The sequence below is a fragment of the Protopterus annectens genome, chromosome 4.part1 (assembly GCF_019279795.1).
Source record: "Protopterus annectens isolate FY-2018-M chromosome 4.part1, PAN1.0, whole genome shotgun sequence".
Taxonomy (NCBI): Eukaryota; Metazoa; Chordata; order Ceratodontiformes; family Protopteridae; genus Protopterus; species Protopterus annectens.
The window spans coordinates 315,930,840-315,954,101 of record NC_056734.1 but is presented as its reverse complement, the minus strand read 5'-3'; positions in this window follow the sequence as shown (position 1 = coordinate 315,954,101).

The following is a 23,262-nucleotide window of genomic DNA, read 5'->3' as shown; positions in this document are numbered from 1 at the left end:
ATGCTTAGGATTGTTGATGTGGCACAGGCTGATATGTGTGACTGCCTCCTCCATCTTGCCAATTTAATGCATCAGATGAATGACATGTTGGTATGGGCAGTGTCTGTGATGAAACATCTGCTGTGGGGGGGGGGTGGCATGCATGTGGATGTAGGTCAGCCACCTCATCTGATATGAGCCAACATGGCCATGTCCAATCACGGACCCATAGTGGCACTACATAGGTTCATAGGTTCATTGGTGTTTACTAGCTTAATGACCGCAAGGGCATTTTTAAGCCTAGCCATGCATACCAAATCTCTGGCAAGTTCCAATAACCTTGATAAGTGTAAGAAGAGACTTGTAAGTTGAAACATTTAGAAGCAGGGGCCTGGGAGATGAATCATAAACACTCACTGCTTGGTCAGAAGTTGAGGTGTCCACACCAAGATGCAGCAGGCCTTGGGGTTGTGATCCCAGGCATACGTGTGAAGAGAGCTTGTCCAGTACACATAAAGTCATGTTCAGGTAGCAGCAGTGCATCTAACCATGGGCATGGATGACCCAGTGCAACTACTGGCAGAGCCAGTTCTCTTGGTTGAGGACAACAATGAACTGTCACCTCCACCATGCAGGGCTCACTCCTGTCTGACATATGTGGATGTAGAGCTAGCACAGAGTTTGGCTGTATTCCTGCACTCACACACTGATTTCACCTGGAGTGTCTATACAGAGACACACAAGTAGCAGCTACATGGGTCAGCCATGAGGCTTACAGCTGATTTTGTCTCAGTGGCCATTTGATACTTTATTCAAGTCTCTGCCTTTTTCTCTTTCTTACTCACATGCACTCACTACCTTTTGTGTCATCTTAGGCCTCTTGGCAACCCCCCCATGCACACTCAACACCCTGTGCAAATGATTTTAACTGTGCCATATCCTTGTTTTCTGTCTTTTGGATTCAGGACTACATAAGTCTTTTGTCTGATGCTCAGGTACATAGCTGACTTAGTGGTTAGAATATCTGTGTTTGTGATGATCCTTTGCAAATTGCACTGCTTTCTTTCAGGTTTTTGTAAAGTGTGCATCCCTCCCAACCTATTAGACCATCAAAGTTGGACCAAGCTATAAATGAAAGTGTGACAAGGGCCCAACAATGGGTAGAGTTTTTAAAAATTGTGGTCTCACAAATTTAGACAGTTGATAGAATAACAGGTTTTGCATTACTATTGTTATGTTTTTGTGAGGAATATGAAGTCTGAAAATGAAATGTGTGTTATCATTTTCTAACTTCACTCTTTAATGATTTATCAGTACAAAAGTATGACTCCAAACTGTAGACATTTGGTGAAAATCTGTACATGTTAGACATATGAATGTGTGGATCTTTTATACATGAGGCCTATTAGTTGATAGACGACACATGCATTCACATAAGTCACTGCTGTCACATCTTGATGTCATTGCTGTAAAATCACCCACCTTATACTTACATTACTTACTCACAAGGACATGTCATTCATTTGTATTCTTAGACATTTATTTTTATATTCCAGGTTCAACATTTACCTTGGAGATTTGCAGTTGCAAGAGTTTTAGTTTGAGGTTGACTCTGTGTGATGCTAGCAGTGCACAGTCATTGCATGGGCAAGTAAAGGTTGGAAGCGTTGCCTGGCATCAATATTACTGTATATATGTCCATAGGATGGAAGTTTTAGCCCCTTAGGTGGTGAGCTTGTGTGCTATCCATTGCCTCCTGGCCAGTGAGAGGGCATATTGTGCACACCTATGTCTATCTACACCCACAGCAGCTGCTGGTTCCCCGTCTGACTCCTCATCTGTGTGGCTTTGGTGATCTTGCCAATGGTGGTTGGATATGTGGCTCTTCTCCTTGGTGTTCTTGCTGAAGTTGTTTTCTCAGGATAATGTTGGGATGCATGGCACAGATGGTGAATATTTCAGCACATGTATGGAGACTGTGCTGCAGTGCTCCCCCAGATGTATCTAGGCACTGGAACCATGACTTCAGCATCCCAAATACATGCTTTATGATATTTATTGTTTGAGAGTGTGCCTCATTATAGCGTTCTTCAGTTGGTATGTGTGTGCATTTCTGATGGGAGTCATCAGCCACAGTTCCTGTAGATAACCTGCATCCCCCAGTAAATGACCCTGTGGAATACCCCCCATAGTAAACATCTCATGCAGTTGATAGTTGTGCCAGATATGTCAGTTGTGATTACTGCCTAGGTTGCCAGCATACACAGTTAGGATGATTCCTTTACCATTACACATGACGTGGCAGTTAATGGAGTGTTAGCCCTTTATATTTATGTATGCCCTTCCCTGTTCCCCAGATGATGCTTTGATTTGTACATGTGTACCATCTGCTGCATCCAAGACTTCAGGGTAGTGTGCTATAAGGTAGATCTCCAGCATAGTTCTGGCTCTGTCCTCAGGAGTGCCAGGAAAATATATGTACTCACTGATATGCTGTAGTATTGCACTCAAGAAATGATGAAGGATCCTGGATGCTGATGCCTATGACACCACCAGCATTTCCCTTGTTGGTCTCTGGAAGATTCCTGTAGCTAAAATTCCAAGTGTCACACATACCTTAGTTCCACTGGGATTGGTTTCCCTAGGTTTACCCTTGCTCTCAGTTTAGGATGACAGAGGTTGCAGAGTTTCTGTAGTGTGTCTTTTTCTAGCCTGTACCACTCTAGAATTTCCACCTCATGCAGATTCTGTAAAGTTAAATGGGGTCATAACAACCTTCTCCTTCTTGGCCGTGGTCTATTAGCAGCAGCAACGCAGACTTGGGCCTGCTGCACATACACATTAATAAGAGTGACAGCAGCCCCTAACATTCTTTCCATGTAGCTTAATTTATGTGGCTGTATTCAGATAGGTTTTTGAATTTGCAGGGATAAACCAGCACTGAGTCTACACAGTTGCTTTATAGCTTGTTGAATAGCTCCTCAATCTTGGATTTGTTGATTACCGTATAGCTCAGCTGTTTATAGTGTAATTAGCATGTCACAATGTTTACCATGTTTGCACAGCTCTACATGGTGTGTTGAGTAGCTTACTGAATACAAAATGGTGCATTATCATGTGCACATCTCACTGTGACAATCGTACATTTTTTGCTGACCATGTAGCCTTTATTGAATCTGCACTGCTTTTACCCGAACATCATTCTGATCCTCTGCTATGATTTATAAAGGGTTCTGTTGTGATTTTTAATGCTCAGAGTTTGAAAGGTACATGTAAAGATAACAGACCCAGCTTTTCCTCTTTGAATATGTGATGTTTCTCTGTACTAAGCAGCCTTTTCTAAAATTATGTTTTATTAGTAACTGTTCCAGTTATTATGATTGAATATTCATTGTGTAAGGCTTTTCATTTTTCTGTGTCAATATTACTAACTGAATAGTGTATGTAATGTAGGTAAAACATTTCTAAGGCTTGAAGTCAGACTTGGACTTGTGTAATTTTGGAACTCTTCATGACACTAACATGAAGTCACTATGCACAAGTACTCTCTTGTTCTGACATCAGGATGCACTTGATGCTTATCTCACATAAACACTGCATCTGCAATGACTATTTCAGCAACAATAAACATGGTACACTGCTTCATACTAAATGTGGTAACAACAATATGGCTGCACTTCTGGGTCAAATACTTTCTGAAGCCAGTGTTTTAAACCAGTTATACTTATTTGCTCAAACTGTTCAAAGCTGCAGTGAGATAGGTCTTTTGCCATTTGCTCTGCTGTGATAATGGAAAAAGATAAGTGCATATTTTCAACTGTTTTCTGCACTTTTGTTTTACTATATATCTGTATAATCTGTGCAAATGTTTTTTGTAATCTGTGCAACTGTTTTTAGTCTCCTTTTTGTTGCCTGTTAGAGCTGAATATATGTTACTGTTTGTGACCTTTAGAGCTTGTAGTGAAATCTTTTGTCTAGAGAGGCAGAAAGAATCAGTCTGGTTTAATCTAGCTAGAAGCATTCCTGCAACACTGTTACTTTGATTGGATAATTGGGCTGCTTTCTGTTTCTCTGCTTTAATAGCCAGTGTTTTAAACCAGTTGTACTTATTTGCTCAAGCTGTTTAAAACTGCAGTGAGATAAGTCTTCTGCCATTTGCTCTGCTGTGATATTGGAAAAAAAATAAGTGCTTATTTTCAACTGTTTTCTGCACTTCTGTTTTACAGTATATCTGTGTAATCTGTGCAACTGTTTTTGACCCACCCTCCTGACCAGGTGCTGTGGTGGTCTTAAATCTTGGTGGCTTTCAGTTGCCCGCCCCTAGTATAATGTTGATATTGGACACTACCTCCCATCTCCGGTCAAAAAAAAAACTGTACCCCTTTTTTACTTCATTTATATTTGCCATATTTATTAGTGCTTGTTAGTAGCCTCACTAAACTGATGACAGTATTCTACTGAATCACTGCTTTATTTGTGCTGTCTATTATGCTTCTGATTTTGAGCTACTGTTTCAAAGCAGTCTACTGAATAACTATATTTCATTGTTATCTACTGCAATTCATTAATATTTAACTGAATTTTACTGCATTTTACTGCATTCCATTGCTGTTTAACTGTATTTTTTTCTTACTGTAAGTTCTAGTCTTTTGACTATAGGTCATTAATATGTGCTTCATTGTGAGTTTTTTCTTACTGAGTTCTTAACCTTAAAATTGAGTAGCATAGTCTAGATACAGGTCTGCAGCATCCAGAGCTTCAGCTGCATGTTTTTTTTAACTCTTTTGTGGTATTCCAACTATAAGTTTTCCCTTAGTAGCACTTGTGTTATCATCTAGTAGTACTACTCATAGACCTTCCTCTCTTTACTATCTTAGATATTTCAGTTTCTGACAAATATGGATGGACAATTTCCTAAATTTTCTCCTGCCAATCTGGTCAATATGGGCATCCTGAGACAGTGTAATAACTGTCTCATGTACACGGACATTCCCTCTACTGCCATCTAGGAACACAATTTGTGGGAGATGCAATTACATCAAGCACTTAGTGTCATTGCTCTCTCCCCCACAAACCAGTACATCTGGCAATGAGAAGGTTGCAACATGTACACCACACCTCAGGCATCACCCACACCTACACATCACACCTGCACATATGCAGAGGTCCTCAACAAAAGCGTACCTAAACAAAAGAGACCTCCGAGGCATAAACACACATAAGCTCCACTGCCCACCACACCACACACCACACATAGTCCACACACCTGTGTCTCACAGCCACTAAGGCCTAAACATAAACTCAACATACTAGTCATAGGAAATTCCATTGTGAGACACACAGATTTCCCCTCACCAGGCTGGATAAGGTGAAGGTCAGGGTTTGTTGTTGGTCAGGTGCCAGAATCCACCATATCACCAGTGCATTCAAGTCTCTCAACAGGTACTATTATAACTCTGTCATAGTCCATGTTGGAGTGAATGACTTGAGACGTACCTCCCTAGATTATATGAAGAGAGACATGATTGAGCTTGCTGAGTATGTGTACTAGGCAGGAATGTTCCAAGTTTTAAGCAGCATTCTACCATCATCCAGAATGATGCCTCAGTACAAACAAAAAATGATTGACTTTAACAATTGGCTTAGTTTCTGGTGTCATTCCAAGGGGATCCAGTACCTGACAGCCTGGGATGACATGACTGGCAAGCCTTGATGCTTTGCCAGAGATGGCTTGCATCTGTCTTCCTTGGGCTTCAGGCTCCTGGCAAAGGCTCTTGCCTCCCCCATAGTGCCTGTTTTAGGCAATACCATGAGGTCAAAACTACCAACATGAAAATTTCATCAAAACATAAATTAAAGGTCACGCTGCTAAATGCTAGTAGTCTAGACATTAAACTGTACTCATTGCAATCATTCTTAACCCTGGAAGAAGCTGACATTTGTGCAGTCACAGAAACCTGGTTCAAGGTGGGGAGAGCACCCCAGCCATATCAGGTTACTCATCCTATCATTCATTCAAACCCCAAACTGTGGACAGCAAAACAAAAGGAGTTGGAGTTGCAATATATATAAAAGACATACACAGCTCTAGGCTGGTCAAACAGTATGATGCACAGGAAATACTCCAGGTGTAGTTAACAATTGACAAGACCCCTATTCAAATCATAGCTAGTTATAGGCCACCAACTCTGACTCATGATGCCCAATCCACCTATCTGGACCTCTTTGAATCTATCAGGATTCAACACCTTACCCTGATCCTGGGTGACTTTAACTATCCAACCATAGACTGGAAGAAATGCTCATGCCAAAACACAAGTGCCTTTCCTTGATTTCGACAATGCAAATGCCTTGGACCAGTTGGTTGACACCCCCACAAGAGGTGAAAATATGTTGGACTTGGTATTAAACAACATGAGTAACCACTGCAGCATCCCTACAGTGTCATCATCCCTGGTAAGATCTGACCACAAAGCAATCACTTTCGAAGTCACCATCTCTTCTGATCCCCCACCCCCAGCTAGGGTCAAATAAAAAAAAACTTCTCCAAAGCTGATTACAACCCCCTGAGGGAAGGTGTAAACAGCTTCATAGCCCACAGGAACTGGCACATATGTCCAAACCTACACCAAAGTACTATATGAGCATTTATATAGCTGCATGGAATCAGGAATACCAGACAGGATGAAATCATCCTCCTCAAGGAAGAGTAAACCTGTCTGGTGGACATCTACAATAAATAAACTCTATAATAAAAGGAATACAATTGTTGTCCAGGACCAGGAAGGAGCAGGTGTCTAATTGGAACCAATCTCTCCTTAGCCTGAACAAGCAAATAAGAGCACTAGTGAAATCCTCCAAAGCAAACTTCGAGTCCAAACTGGCCACATCTACTAAAGACAGTCATAGGGCTTTCTTCACATATATCCGCAGTCTCAAGGGAAGCACCCAGATCTTCTCAGAACTAGTGGTCAAGGACACCACATACACAAACCCTGTAGATATAGCCAACCTGCTCACAGACAGGTTCAGTGAAAACTTCACTCCTCTTTCTCCTCCATCAGTAAAACAGGACATCCCCAGTACCTGCTCCCCTTCCCTTTATCTCTAGGGAGCAAGTCATCACTGCCATCTCAAAGGCAAAAAATACAGTCTCCATGTGATCCAATAACATCCCAGGCTGCATCCTACATGAACTCAGGCAGAAACTTACAGCACCATTAGGCACCCTATTCAACCAAAGCCTGAGTACCGGCTTTGTCCCAACCAAGTGGAGAACAGCTGTTGTCATCCCTTTCAACAAAGGTGGAGCATCCACCGATCCAGGAAATTATAGACCCATCAGCTTAACTAACCTGATATGCAAGGCCATGGAGTGGATTATTAAGGACCTCATTAACAAGGGCATTGGCAACCTCCAGACCCTTAATCCCACACAGTTTAGTTTTGGCAAGGGGAGGTCATGCCTGTTAAATTTAGTTGACTTCTTTGGGACAGTCACCAAGGCCACAGAAAAGGGGAAGATGGTGCACACCACCTACCGTGACCTGGCCAAGGCCTTCAATACTATTCCCCACTCAGGTAAAATAGATAAACTCTCTCAACTAGGCATCAATCCATATTTTACCAGATTGGCAGCAAATTTGCTCACTGATAGAACCCACCTAGTCAAAAATAGGGGAAGCCACCTCAAGTAGTAGAGCCATAACAAGCAGTGTACCCCAGGAATTGGTTTTGGGGCTTCTGCTGTTTGGGATGTACTTCTCAGAGGTGCAGGCCAAATCTAGTGGGTTATGGCTGACCAAGTTTGCAGATGACTGCAAGTTGGGTGCTGTCATTAATTCCCCTAGTGATGTGACCATCCTCCAAGATGGTCTCACCCAAACAAATGACTGGTGCCTGAAACATGGCCTCAAACTGAATACTAAAAAATACATTATCATCCCTTTGGGGGAGAATGATGTCCCCACAAATTATCACATTGATAATAAGGCACTAAGCACTCAAGTCAGTCTTGAGGGACTTTGGCACCCAGGTTGATAGCAAACTGACTTTTGACCACCATATTGCCTTCTTTGTATGGAAAGCTTTCTACATGGCCCACCTCATTAGTAAGGCTATCTCATCCAGAGACAAGGTGGTTATAATATCCATGTATTCTTCCCTTATAGAACCCATTACTGAGTACAATGCCCCTTTTGGCATGTATCTCACAAAGCACATGCAGCAGCTGGAGAGATCACAGAGGTTCCTCACCCGGAGAATCCAGGGCCTCAAACATCTACCCTACACAGATAGGCTAAAAGCCCTGTCCCTCTACTCAGTCTCCTACAGACTTCTCAGAGGTGACCTCTGTCTGGCGTGCAAAGCAATCTCAGACCCCACTCTGATGGGACTGCTGCATATCCACAAGTCAAGTCCACTCAAGTAACCCGCACCCGTGACCTCAACCTAGTCTGTGACATCAATAGGACTTGTTGGTTTGACAGATTTTTATCCCAGAGACTCCACTTTTGTGGAATAGACTCTCTCTCCACATAAAGCAGAGTACCTCATTAAACCTTTTTAAGTGCAACCTGGATAACTGGATGGGGAACAGAAAATACACCCCTGGGATTCCACCTGTGTCCCTGCTTGACACTGGCATAGGTTACTGACTTGTTGGAACATGGCCTAATTCTTGGCTGGGCTTGTAAAGGCCTCAGGGCCAATATCCTAGTAATGTCCTATGAACCTACAATCCTATTGAAAAGCTGGATAATACCCAGTAACATGACAATTCAACATCTAGTGTCTTACATCCACTGAGCAAAAGAGCATAACTGATTGGTAAGTGAAACACTGAAAAACATTTATTAAAATCAGTTCAGCCATGGTCTTGCATAAACAACTAAAGTATAAAATACATACTTCAAAGTATTTCCAAAGTATAGAACAGATTAAGACAGTCACAAACTGCCAGCAGAGGATGGACTCTACATAAATTCTACACCAGCCTAAAGCTGTCATTTAAGACATATATTTGCATAACAACAACAACAACAACAAATAATAATAATAATAATAATAGTAATAATAATAGCAATACTAATAATAGTAATTCAGCTGGGCAAGCTGCTATGCCTTTTTTATAAATTACATATCACAAAATGTCTTTTTAATTAAGTAGTCCAGATGTCAGGCACTTTAAAACTGTTTGTGAAGATAGGACAACAAAATCGGGTATTTCTGCATGGGACAGAAAGAATGAAGTATTATCCAGTGTGCCAAGAAACATCAGACATGAGGGGAACATGAATCATAATTATGGTCCACTGGTGACCCAAAGAAAAATAAGGCAATGATATAACAAAGTCTTGCATTTCCTCCCCCAACAGAAATCTGTGTGGTCTAAGGAGGTGTTTATCTCATGCTTTGGAGAGCTGATCATGTGGCTAATTCTCATTAAGATGTAGGACACCACTCTCAAATGAATAGTCGTAATGGGTACATATTGGTGCACTGACAGCTGTGGATATCAGAGTATAGATATGTGAGGCTGCCAGGCTGCGAGATAACTGATGTATTGGTTGAATATCGATGCATCACTGTAAACTCTTAAATCTTCTCTCTGCCTGCCACTAGTTTAACATTACAGTAGTAAAGCAAGACTGCATATATGTGCATGCGTACTTATGAATTCTGTTTGTTTGGTCAACAAGGAGTTTGTTCGACATCTGTTTAGTGTAACGCATTTTGTTGACTATAGAGATGTTTGACTGGTATGCAAGACTGCACATTTCTCAGGGTTGCGAGTATTCCCATTCTCCAGTTGTGAGTGATCTCACAGTTAGTATATGTATAATTAGCAGGGTGGTGTGAGGGACCCCTTCACTTGCGGGTGCAGTGTGGATTTCACCTCTGAAAAAATGATGTTTTTTTTTTTTAATTTAATTTTTGCATACACAATGGTTGCTTCTCAGCACATGCATCAACGTTTCCATTTTCAAGTTGATGTGGTTTACCTTTTAGTATTGAAATTCATTTTTGTCAACCAAATGAAGGTAAACCTTTTAGTTTCACAGCTGAGCATAGTGTGTGTGTGTGTGTGTGTGTGTGTGTGTGTGTGTGTGTGTGTGTGTGTGTGTGTGTGTGTGTGTTGGGAGGTATGTATACATATTTATACACCATGAACATATGAGGATACTGGTGGACGACAACTCTTTTTTTTTTTTTTTTGTCTCTTATGGTTGCAAGAAGCCCTCACACACTATAACTCTCCTAAATTCATACTATTGTTTTTGTTCTGTCTGTCTGCAGCAGTTTTGAACCTCTGATGATCTAAGCTGTATCACCACCTCAGACAACATGTTTCCGGGCATACCATTCTCTATGTGAAGTAATATTTCCTAAAGTCTAATATGACACATCCCCCCTCCAAATGCCACACTGGTCCTGTTACTAGCTCCACTCTGTTTTAATGCCTGAAAATGCATACATGTTTCTGTACAAATACATAGATCACTGTCATTTGTGGCAATGAACAATGTACCAGCATGTTGCTATAGGTATTTGTACAACATACTGCATGATATAAATATCACTACATATTGTACATCTATACTTGTTTCATTCTCAATCCCAATGACTTCCAACTACAGAGCTAATTTGTATCTAATTAGGACAGGCATAGCTGATACTGTTAACAGCAATAGTTTAGGAAGTCTTTTTCTTGCTGTGTCCTGTAGGGCCTCTAGACAATAAGGGATTCAACAATGTCATGTGTATGCATTGTTTACAACTTAGGATAAAGTTCCAGTTAGGGAACACCAGAAAAAAGTAGCATTTTCTGATTAACCTAGTACAGGGATTATTCTTCCTTAAGTCAATATCTGAATCTTGAGTCACATTTGAATATGCTAATTATCAGAGCATGATCCATATTTAATATATATCCCATTCCTTGCCATATATTTGAATCTTAATGAATCAGAGCTCATCTGAATGGAAGTGCATCGAATAAAGGTCTTAATAGAATGTAACATTGATTAACCAGGCCATCTGTTCTGTAAAGTTGTTTGTCACAATTTGGGAATATTTTGCCACCTATTTTTATTTTCACTCTATGCAATTTCAGAACTACTTGGTCAACCCTCGGTGCTAATCTGGCAGCTAGTCAGAGAGCACCTATGTGCAGTAGTTCTTACGGTACAGCATTTACCTATTGTGTGACCTTAAGCAGGTCACTTAACTAGGCATTTTTCTCAGGTCATCCCTAAGGAGGTATTGTACTTAGTAGGCCTTCCTGGTTACCAATTGAATAATATTATTAGAGATCTGTTAATGATAAGTTGACATTGTGCAGATATCTTCACTATTTGTTAACACAAAATAATAGTTGACATTGCGCATATACCTTCACTGTTTGTAAACACAAAATAATATTTGTTGAATTCATACCATACCTTCCAACTCAGACTGCAATGTTTTGTTGAGTCAGTAATACATCTCATTTCCCAATATGCAGACTTAAGGGCACTAAGGCTAGGATTCAGAAAAATCAGGTAAGTGGGCAAATAAAGAGAAAGATAATACAGTCAAAATACTGCAATATGCCCTGACACTGATTAACTATTCACCAGGAGTGATATTACATGACGTGATTGAATACATAAGTCATTTTACCAGCAAGCACAGAGGAGATCATGTAATAATCTGGAGAGCACCATAATGTTTCAAGGGACCACATGGCTCAGGTAACATATATGTAGCATGCTTGCAATGATGCACACTCACATGTGCAATGATGCATCTCTACAAGAACATCTGAAATCCCAGATAAGGACTGCACAGCAAATTCTTTATTATATTCATGATGTTAATGAAAGTGGTATATAGGCCAAGTGGAAATGGGGGAGAAGAAGCAAAACAACACATAGCAGGACAAATGGAAATTTAGGAAGGAAGGTGTGTGGTGAGGGGAGCAAGTATATTTTTGTGACAGGTGTTCATTTTATTAGTTTTCAGGAATGCTAAATGGCAAAGTTAATATGAGGAATGTGTGGACAGTAAAGAGGGCATAGGATGTGACACCAGTGGTAAACAAACCAAAACAAAATACAATCAAAGACTGATTAGGGATGTGTTAACACAGATATGGGATCTTTAAGGAGAGGCCAACAGACAGACAGAAGGAGGAAAGTAATGGAAATGATTAGACAAACTGTGACAGGAAATGAAACTAAACGACAGGGAACACCATGATGGAGGAATGATGAGTGATGGCTGACTGCTGTGTTAGTTATTGCTGCTCTCAATCTGATTTCAGTCAGATCCTTGGCCATCCTCATAGCTAGGCTCAGCCATTGTTAGACAGGATCAAGCAGCTGTGTGACTCTGCCAGTCTCACAAGGACTGACTCCAAACTGTCAGTGTGAGATCCAGCCACTGGTCCACTATCATCCGCTTCCCTTCAACCTCCTGTTAAATGACAACATGTGACAAACCAGTGATTATTACCATGGGGAGACTGCACCATTACTTGGAATGACAGTAACAGTGGACAACAGTGAGCCCCCAAGTCACCCCAGTGGATGACCTTCATCACCCCTTAGAGAGGCAGCCTTGGAAACAATTTACAACCCCATAGGTGATGGTAAGGCAGGTGACCACTGCAATGGATGCTGCTGCACTGCATCAATTGATGTGGATAACATCGGACAAAATATGAATGTAAAGGTAGAGAAATAAAATATCAAACAATACAAAAGTATACTACATGAATGTTCAACAGTCTGATTGCAGGGGATAGTGAAGCTGGTCAGAAACAGCTGCCTGAATATGCAATGCCCAGCAAAGAGAAGTTTACCAGTAGACAGAAGGCATGGCTTTCCAAGTGTTGACCTGTGAGGCATTGGGAAGATCATGCCATATATTGTTCACAAAAGGAATCACGGTGGGACTCCTAAACCTGTGGTAATTCAGTACTCTTACTCATGACAGCCAAAGGGAAGTGTCACTTATCAGTCAACCAGTAGCATGACAATAGTGTGCCTGTTGTAACTAACAAGGATATGGGTGGATGAATATCCAGTGTTAGAGAACACCATGGCAAAAGGCATTGTGCAATAATGGCATTGTTGATGGATAAGGAAGTGGTAATGAACACAGTTAACTAAAATGGTACAAAGCAGATGATGTCGCCCATTAGAAGTGACAGTAAAACATTTGCACTTGCAGTTAAAATTTGTATTAAACACAAAGCAAAGCAAAGCTCTAAGCAATGGTGAAACTAAGTAGCAGCACTACAAGCATGGATATTTAAACACGTGACAAATAGATATGCAGGTATAACCACTATTCCAGCTGGCAAGCAGATAGGACCCAAGAAGTCAGTACTGGTGAGACCATTTCCACCAAAAAACAGGTCACTAGTGAAGAACTCCAAGCAGAGCCAGATCCAGCAGTAGGCAACATAGGCAGTTGCCTAGGGCACTATGAAGGCTAGGGGGCCCATAAACTGGAAAAATTAAAAAATATATATTTTATTTGTGCAACATTTATTTATGTATTTATTGGAATTTGGATTACTGTCCGATAATTCTGAACCATTGCATGCACTGCACATGGTTCAATGTGCTCAGGCTTGCAACATTTTCATGGGCATCGGTGGTTGACTTAGCTTCGTCCACTCTGTTAGGAGTGTTTGAGCACATTTCTAGTAAAGATTTTTTTTTCTCCCCCAGGCATTAGACTAAGCACCACTAAGATGGTGCATTGGTCTGCCTCCCCCTATCCCAACCAACGTAATAGTTTTGTCGGCTCAGCAGCAGGTCACAGGTGCAGTAGCAAGTTTAATAGTCTGATAAACTGTGCTTTATTTATTTTACTGCTGTTGTGAATGCTGATTTGAGTCCTCACTCATTATGAACCCTCCTGAAGAGTGTTAAAAAAAAAAAGGAGTTCAGAGGCAGCCAGGTTGCCTGCTGTATCATCCTCCTGTCCCAACTTTGAGCTTGCCAGTCCAGATGAGCAGAATGGACATTACAGACCATACAAAGACATAGTAAGGTAAGTCACTCACTATGGTGGGTAGTAGTGAATTGGCTGGTCTGTTATAGTGTGTGTGTGTGTGTGTGTGTGTGTGTGTGTGTGTGTGTGTGTGTGTGTGTGTGTGTGTGTGTGTGTGTGTGAGAATGGTCAATAAGGAGTGTGTGAAGGGCTGCAGGAAAGGCCATGGTGGGTTGTCATTAACTATCTGTGGTTTTTGCAGGAGTGGGAGTCCATTAGCAAAACAAATTTGAGTTTCAGACTTCAGATCCTTCAGAAAAGATGTGCTAACACTAATCCTGTTATTCTAGCAATTATCTAATTTAAAAAGAGCAATAGATAAAGTTTGTTTCCATTTTTGGGCCTTTGTCCTGCCGTGATTTTAGACATTGTCCAGATTTCTTGCACTAAGAGGGTGAGTAGTGAATTGGCTGGTTTGTCATTTTGTGTGTATTTGTGTGTGTTTGTGTGAGAAGGAGGTAGGGTGCATAGCTCTCAACTGTCTAGATTTTCAGCTTGTAGTTTTAGGGTCTATATTGCAACATCGAACGCTAAAAAACAGCGAATGATGTTACGGCGACATATTTTCAGCGAAAGCTGAAAATGTCGAATCCACAGAACAGTGATTTCTTTCCTAGGGAAAGAAATCACTGTTCCAACCCGCACAAAAAAACATTACACACTTCCAAACACATACCCAATCCTAATTATACCCCCTCAAAAACCAGTAAACAACTAAATACACATATGCACATAACCCAACCATACATTTAACGAAAAAAAAACAGTAAACATTTTAAACCATATGCACTTAGCTTAACCCACACCCTAACCCTAAGGTCAGTAACTCTCGCACATTTACATAAACAGCTCAAAACACATACACACTTACCGTAACCCTAATTCTACCCCCCCAAAACAAAAGTAAACAGCTGAAAACACATGCACACGTAACTCAACCATACATCTAACACAAAATATAAAACAGTAAACACTTTCATACATATACACTTACCTTAACCCGCACCCTAACCCTAAGGTCAGTAATTGTTGCACAATCACGCTCGGGAACTATACTGGACAAGGGACTACACTACACTTCAGAACACGGCAAAACAATGAAGCGGTTAAGCGACTTCTTTCCCAGGGAAAGAATTCGCTGAACAGCTGCTTCGCTGTTTTGCCTGTTCACTCTACGTGTCGAGAAAAACGCATTCGACATAATGCGTTTTTGTTGTACTCATAGGAACCCATTTTGGTCTGTTTCTCATATAATTGCAGTTTTCTGGCAAATCATTGAGAAATGAAGTCAGAAAATAATGGCAGACATTTGATTTTCAGACTTTCATATCCTTTAGAAAAATCATGCTAATGCAAAACCTATTATTCTATCAACTTTCTAAGTTTGTAAAAGCAGTATCTAAAAGGTGTCCCTATTTTTCGGCCTTTGTCCCCACATTATTTCTGGCTTTATCCAGATTTCTTGCTCTAAGATGTTGAGAGGTGTGTGTGTGTGTGTGTGTGTGTGTGTGTGTGTGTGTGTGTGTGTGTGTGTGTGTGTGTGTGTGTGTGTGTAAGAGGAAGGTAGGTGTGTGTGCATGAAAGACAGAGTTAGGGGTGTGTGTGTGTTTGCAAGAGGTATGTAGGAGTGTGTTAGACGTGGGATGCATACTCCTCAACTGTCCAGATTTTTGCAGAATGTCCAGATATTTGCCCCACATTTGTTCTGTTGCACATAGAAAGGACTGAAGTTGCTAAATAATGACAGACATTTGAGTTTTAGACTTCATATTCTTTAGAAAATGCATACTAACACAAATCCTGTTATTCTAGCAATTTTCTAATTTCATGAGAGCAATATTTATAACCTACCCTATTTATTTTAGGCTTTGTCCAGATTTCTTGCACTAAGAAGTTGAGGTTGTGTGTCTAAGAGAGTGAAACATCCTAATTAGTAACTTGCTCAGGCTCAAACTCAGTACCTTTGCTATAAAAACAAGAGCCTGAATCCTCTACCCCAACTACCAAGGTGCATTTTTCAAAGAACTGAGTTTCAAGTGCATTTTCAAGGAATTGTGAGCTTCAAGGGAAAAGAAGTTTATTGCTGCTCATATTAAGTCTGTTTACAATGTGCAACTGTTTTGTTTAGCAAAGGGTACCACTATTGTAGCATAGAGTTTCAATGCAGTGTTTGTAGCATAGAGTTTTAATGCAGTGTTTGTAGCACAATAGGAAGCATACTTGCTTTTTGGTGCAGGAGGTTGTGGGTTCAACTCCCATGGCATGTAAATAGATTGCTGATACTGTGTTGTATTTTACAGGGGGAGATGACCAGTAACTATGTACCTGTTTTCATTTTGCCATCTATTCCCTATTGCAATATTACTAGCTTACCATTTTTTAATATAACATAGGCAATTTATTCTTCAAGGGCAGCAGGCACTGAATTTGTAGATGAAACACTGAAATATAAAGTTGCTTGCTGGCAGCAACCTCTTCATTACTTACATATCTCTCTAATGTGTAATTATTCAGATGACTTTTACTTCTGCAGAGATTGTGAATATTGACTGATACTGGTGGATGTAATGATAGATGTTTGAGTGGCCTTGTATGGTTGAAATGTTCCTGAATTGGACAGTTTTGTCCTTATTGGCTCATATGTTTTGTTTCATTACTTACTGGAAAAATGTTCAAAGCTATAAATTTAAATTACATTCTAACAAGTGGTGTACTATAAAATCAGGAAGGTGAATCAAAGAACTCTTGCATGTTTGCATGGTCCTAAAAATGTGTGCAAGGGGTATATGATTTGAAAACAGCCTGAAGGTAAACTTAATCCACCACTGGCCAAATGCATTTTCTTTGAATGTGGGTTCCAAAGCTGTTTCAGCGAATGTGAGGTTTCAAAGGCAGAGAAGTTTTTAATGCTGAGTCTGTTTTCATTGTGAGACTGTATTGCTTTATTTAGGAATGTCTATGAGTATTTGTGCTATAAAATTTGAAATAAAAGTTTTAAACTGAATCCAAATATCTGTAATCATTGTAGAAGTAAAGCAGGAAACGGTATGTACACTGAAAGTTTTGAACAGTGTTTATGATAACTGGGGAGAAATAGCCAAGTAATGGGACACTGAAATGACTGCATGAGGAGGAAATGGAGACCAAGTATGGGGGGGCTTGATTCATTACCCTGCCTAGGGCACCATTTGACCTTGATCCGGCTCTGACTCCAAGGCTCCGTGTTGGGCCCACTCCTGTTTATCATCTACTTCTCAGAAGTCAAGGCTAATGTCAATGGCCTCTGGCTTACAAGTTTGCAGGTGACTGTAAACTGGGAGCTATCATAGACTCCCCCCACAACACTAAAAGGGTCTAACACAGACAAATGACTGGTGCAAAAACCATTGATTTAAACTCAGTGCAAAGAAATGCATTATACTGCCCTTTGGGAAATCGTTCACTCAAGCTAATTACTTCATCAATAAAACAGCCCGATGATTTGACCCGATAGTTAGGACTTTGGAAACATATGCAGACAGTAATTGATGTCCATTCAACATGTAGCCAAGATAGTAAGAAAATCATTTTATGTCATCGAACTCATAAGCAATGCATGGCATCCAGATCCAAGGAAGTAACAGCACCACTCTATTCAGCCCATATCAGACTCATTATTAAGTACAATGCATCCTTTGGCAAGTACCTAACCGAGCACTTACAACACTTGGAATGCCCTCAAAGTTTCCTCACCTGTTCTACACAAATCACCTTAAGTTGCTACTTCTGTACTGAGTCTCCTACAGGTTACTGAGATGCAGGCATCCATGCCTGATGGATCTTTTGCACATCTGCAAGACAAACAGCACAGAAACACTTGATTCAAGGACTTGAACTTCATCTGTGACTTAAATAAAACCATCTAAAGGGAACAATATTTGTCTCAAGGACCCCTACATTATGGAATAAACTCCCTGTCTATATGAAGCAGAGTTCATCCCTGACATCATTCAAAAGAAACCTTGATCATTGGATGGAAAATTGCAAAATCACCCCCTGTCTGTGACCCATGTCTCTGACAGACAAGAGGTCAACACTAAGTAAGTTAATCCCCAACTAACATACCCCCCAAATAACCCATATTTACTTCTTTACTAATATAGATACAATACATCTTTACTAACATACTCCACCATATAGGTATCCAAGGAACTGTGGGACAAAACTGATTTGGGTTGCATAGCTAGGGTTGTAAAGACCCTGGTGGCTGTTAGTCTCGTATAAACCTAGGAACCTATAACTACTCCTGATCCTTGGCAGACATTCTTGCCTCCTGTGGCATTTCTGACTGTTTTCCTCAATCTCGCCAGGTCCTGAGAAACAAAAAAAGAGGAGAAAAACATGCCCCCAAGCACCAGTACCTGCATATAGTTGTATAAGAATGCTTACATATGTATAAGTTAAAAACCAATTGCTCATACTTACTATAGAACACTGGCTCCCTATTCCTATCTTTTTCTTCCTGTTAGCAGAGAAGGTCAGAGTAGTGTCTCTTCTGGTTGCTATAATGATGCCTGTGCCACTTAGTAGAGTTGGTGATGCCCTTGGCATCATTCAACCATTCTGCATGCAGGCAAGTCCAAGTTAAAGGCAGGCATCCACCTTCTACTGGGAATGCTCACAGGAGTTTCTGACCAGGTACTCATTGTAGTGCCAATGTCAAAGATTGTGAAATATTGTTGTCTGTCTCCTACCCCATGTGGGTGCTGTCCCAAACTCAGCCCCTTCAGAACCACTTCAGAGAACGATACCAGAAGGAGAATAATAGCAGATCTGAGTCGATACATCATATCATGCACAACAATGGGCAGCAGGGCAGAGAGATGTAGTCTTATGCCATGTGATCATTATGCAACAATAGAGGTGCACACAATAGGGGACTGGTATTAGATATCCAACACATAAATACCACTTTATAATTCTGTAGCTTGTCAGCATGCTGACAATTATCCATGTCATAGTGCCCCCGGGCTATGAGGCAGTTTGCAAGAAGTCTAAGTCCATATAGAAGTAGTCACAGGCCTATCAACACAGTGTAGACTACTTTGTGGGCTACAGTGTTGGCACATGGGAAGTAAATGGCCTTGTACTGCAGTCTAGTGTTGGTGTGCATTGCATTAAATCTGTGACTTGGAGACATTTAACCTAAATTGCCTTACTATAATAAATGCTGCCCTATAAGCCATGTAATAGCCTGATATAAACAGCACCACCACTGTGGTACCATTACACTGTCTAATCCTCTACAGTATCATGACTGAATCCTGAATGAAATTAATATATTTGACTACTGGGTGAAGACTTGTTGTATATTTATTGTAGTAAGAATTCAAAGGCCAGTGATATGGGGCAGGTGACAGGAATTTTAAGGTGTTTTATGGGACTTAGATTGAAACTTGCTGAGTATGTATGGCAAGCACAGGAAGAGGTATGATTGGTCTCTGAATTAAATAACTAAACTAGTCTACAGAATACCACAGTCTTTTATGTTGTGTTGTGGTAAGGGTATACAGGCCAGTGGCAGCTGGGGAGGATGACTGGATATGTGTATGATTTGTTTTATTGTTGCAGAGGTTGTTTCACAGTAACTTGTTTACAGGGGAGATGGAGACTACAAAGAGGGTTGAAAGTGTGAACAAAAGTGGAGAGAACACCAGTATAGACAACAGTAGCCTAAAAAGTTTATAGATGAGGGGCTGTGTGAGGTAGATCATGTCTCTTGATAGCACAGATCATGAAGGATGTGCTGCAGTACATCATCTCTGTGCAAGTTGATTAGGTGTATTACATACTAAACAGAGTGGGGTGGTGGAGGCATGCCAAATAATGGATAAAGGACATGGATGAATATGTGTGGCAGACATATTGGGTGTGATTATTTTGGCACAGGTCAGTGTAAACACATGATAGTGTGCATGTCACAGCACAAGCTATCCCCATGCCATCCTGCTGGGTTTGGTCACATGCACTGACAAAGCCTACACAGTGGTCATGCACATGGCATAATGAGACTGAGGTATGGCTGGTATGGCACTTTTGTAGCCACTGCTTCCAGACAGGTTCACCACTGGTACAGAGGGAGCTGCACATATTCTGTGTGAGCTTGCTGACCATAGGTAAATGTCCACATTTGCAAGTATGTACATGACAGAAAAAAGCAGAAATACCTAGAGAAATTTACTCAGACAGTGACAGGTGTGGCTTCTGAACATAGACAAGACTAACCAAGATTTCCAGGTACGTGTGTTGTGAGCTAGTTGCCAATGTGGAAGCAATAAGGGGGTATAGCAAATCAGCCCTAAAGATCCATCCCTGGGTCATTCTCTTTATCCTTGTAAGAACTCATGCCACTGCATGGGAGTGGGAGGCAGGGATCCTCTTTTTCAGACCATCATTACATCCATGGAGGAATTGTTGGTGTCCCTTTCTGGAGGTACCAAAAAGGCACTGATACCTGTCAGAGGAATAGATGTGAGAGCTGACCTGGACAAAACATTCTTTGTCTTTGTTGAAATTGAATCAGATTGGTATTTCCTTATGACAGTAACATGTTGCTGTGGTATGCCAGTACCTTGAGATCAGAGATGTTTAGCTCCACCATATCTCCTCTACAGACATATCTGGGATTCAGCTTCAGAGGCATAATACAGAAAATATGTCTGTTTACATTCTATGCATGTGCTGTTTTCTGTACTGCTGTTACAGTACTTGGCAGTAAGGCTATTACATATTAGCAGTGCCACACACGAATGTTTATCTGTTTGCTTTCACAGGTGCAATGATCATGTCATCATTCACTATAGAAGAGGGCATGCTTATTGTGAGTATTGTATTAAAGACTGATAATGATGACAGCTTAACACTAGGACAGTCTGAGTACACATTAGGTTCATAGGTTCATAGGTTCATAGGTAGGTACTAGGCTATCAGCCCAAGGGCCTACGTAAGCCTAGCCAATTCAGAGACACAGTCCAATTACTTGTGGAATCTGCTCTATCTATGCACAACCCACTGAAGGAAATATCATCCCTTCCACCACTCCACAGGTAGCACCATCATACCTGTCCATACATCCGCAGAAGGTAGTGCAACCACACACAGCACGGGATCAGCAGACAGGAGTAATGGGCCAGTGAATATCAATGCTATGGTTCTGCTCAGTTCCCAAGCTAAATGAAACAATGAGTCTTACACAATGTTTGCACAGGAATATCCAGGTACAGGCAGATGATACCACATCCATCACAGAACTGATAGATGTACTGCATGGATGGTGTGACAAAGCATGTGAGGGCATGTGTTGGACAATCACCTGGATGTCCTCACTGTCACCACATGGCTATGTACTTCTATGTGCCAGGGCTGATGCATTCCCTATTGCTATTGCTCACCAGTCTTCACTGTGTGTGCACCCCCAGATAGGTGGTTCAAGAACACATACTGCTACCTCCTCCAAAATACCCACCAGAGTTGATCTTGATGTGGCATGCCTTGTCCACATGCACTGATAAAGCCTATGTAGTGGTCCTGCACATGGCCAAATGAAGCAAACATGGTCTAACAATATACTTTTGTCCTTGATAGCAGGTGTTGGCACCCGTGCCATTACTCAAAGTGAATGCATGCATGATTATGGATACTGACAATGTGCATTGCTCCAACCTGAGAATCAAACAACAACTTATTAGCTTCCGTTATACAATATAGTAATTTTAGTATAGTAAGAAGTCTTAACTTCTCTTCATTTTTTGACATCATAATTCATAAAAATAGCAGTATGATTAAGATTCGATACTATGGTGTTACACTAAAGATGAAATTTAAAGAAAAAAGAAATTCTGATGAATCAGGTATTTTAATCATGTACTTGATGTGATTATTATTATTTCCCATGACTCGTCCATTCCTGTAATGACTTTGTATGTATATTTAATGGAAACTAAACAACGCTGGTGGCATAATGTAATAAAACTGTGACTGTGGCTGTGCCAACCCTTCTTCTGTTAGGAGCTGGGTGACTGGCAGAACAGCAGGGAGGGATGGTTGTTCCCATCTGGTGGTGTGGTCTCAAAGGTGCTCTCCACATAACAATCCCTACTGGAGGCTTGGAACATAAGGGGGGGGCATCGAGCAAAACAGGTATTAGGGTGAGAAAAATTGACTGAACTGCCACAGAGGTAGGGTGATTGTCAGCATATCCTTACTGTATGCCCAACCTCAGTACGCAAACAAAGGACCACAAGCAGGGGGGAAGGGTAGGGCATAAAGTAAACTCCCTTGGCTAAAACAGTGACCCACAAGACCCTCACAGGATGTCTTAAAGTTCCATGTCAGTCCTAGCTCAGCACTATAAGTCCAAGGATAGAATAGAAGGAGCAGGCAGACCTGTCACTGGACAGTGGCACAGAGTCACCCAGTAAAGTGATGTAAAGGGGAGCAAAGTATAGATAAATAAAAAGATGAATAGAGATATAGATATAGAATAAAGAATACAGAATATATATATAGATAGATGAGAGCACACCATATAATTGAATGTGCTTAATTCTGAATGTGTTTAACACTGTCAGAAGGGATTGAACTTCATCTGATCGCTTCTACCGGTATTAAGTCCATGCAAGATAGAGTACAGTGGGATCAGGGAATTTGCCCTTTCCCCCAGTGTAAAGCAATCTTGGAGATGGTGTGTATAATTACTGTGTGTGTGTGTGGGGGGGGGGGGGGGGCATTGTTTTAGCTTTCGATCTTACAAGATCGATTGTTAGCCATTAGAGGTTTGAGTACTTCCATGTTTCAAAGTGCATCCAGATAGACAGATAGATTGATATTTAATAGAAAGTGAGACATTATCATTTTTGAAGACTGTGGGTTTAGATTTTACTTACCTTAACCAAATAGTGTATTATAAACTGATAATAACATTAGGTCTGCCTTATTTAATATGGCACAGGTGGTGTTACTGCCACTGTAGAGCACATCATGGTACAGATATGCATTTTCTGGGAAATGTCAGGGAATTTTCCAACAACTCATGTAGATGTGGTCTTAATGTAATGCCTCTTCTGAATGATGGCATCTCAAAAGTGTGGGAACCACAACTTGCTGCATTACATTACATTACCAGTACTGGAAGGTGCATCTTAGCATCTGTTGTGGAGATAGAACCCACTGCCTTCTGATGTTTGGTGCTAGTTT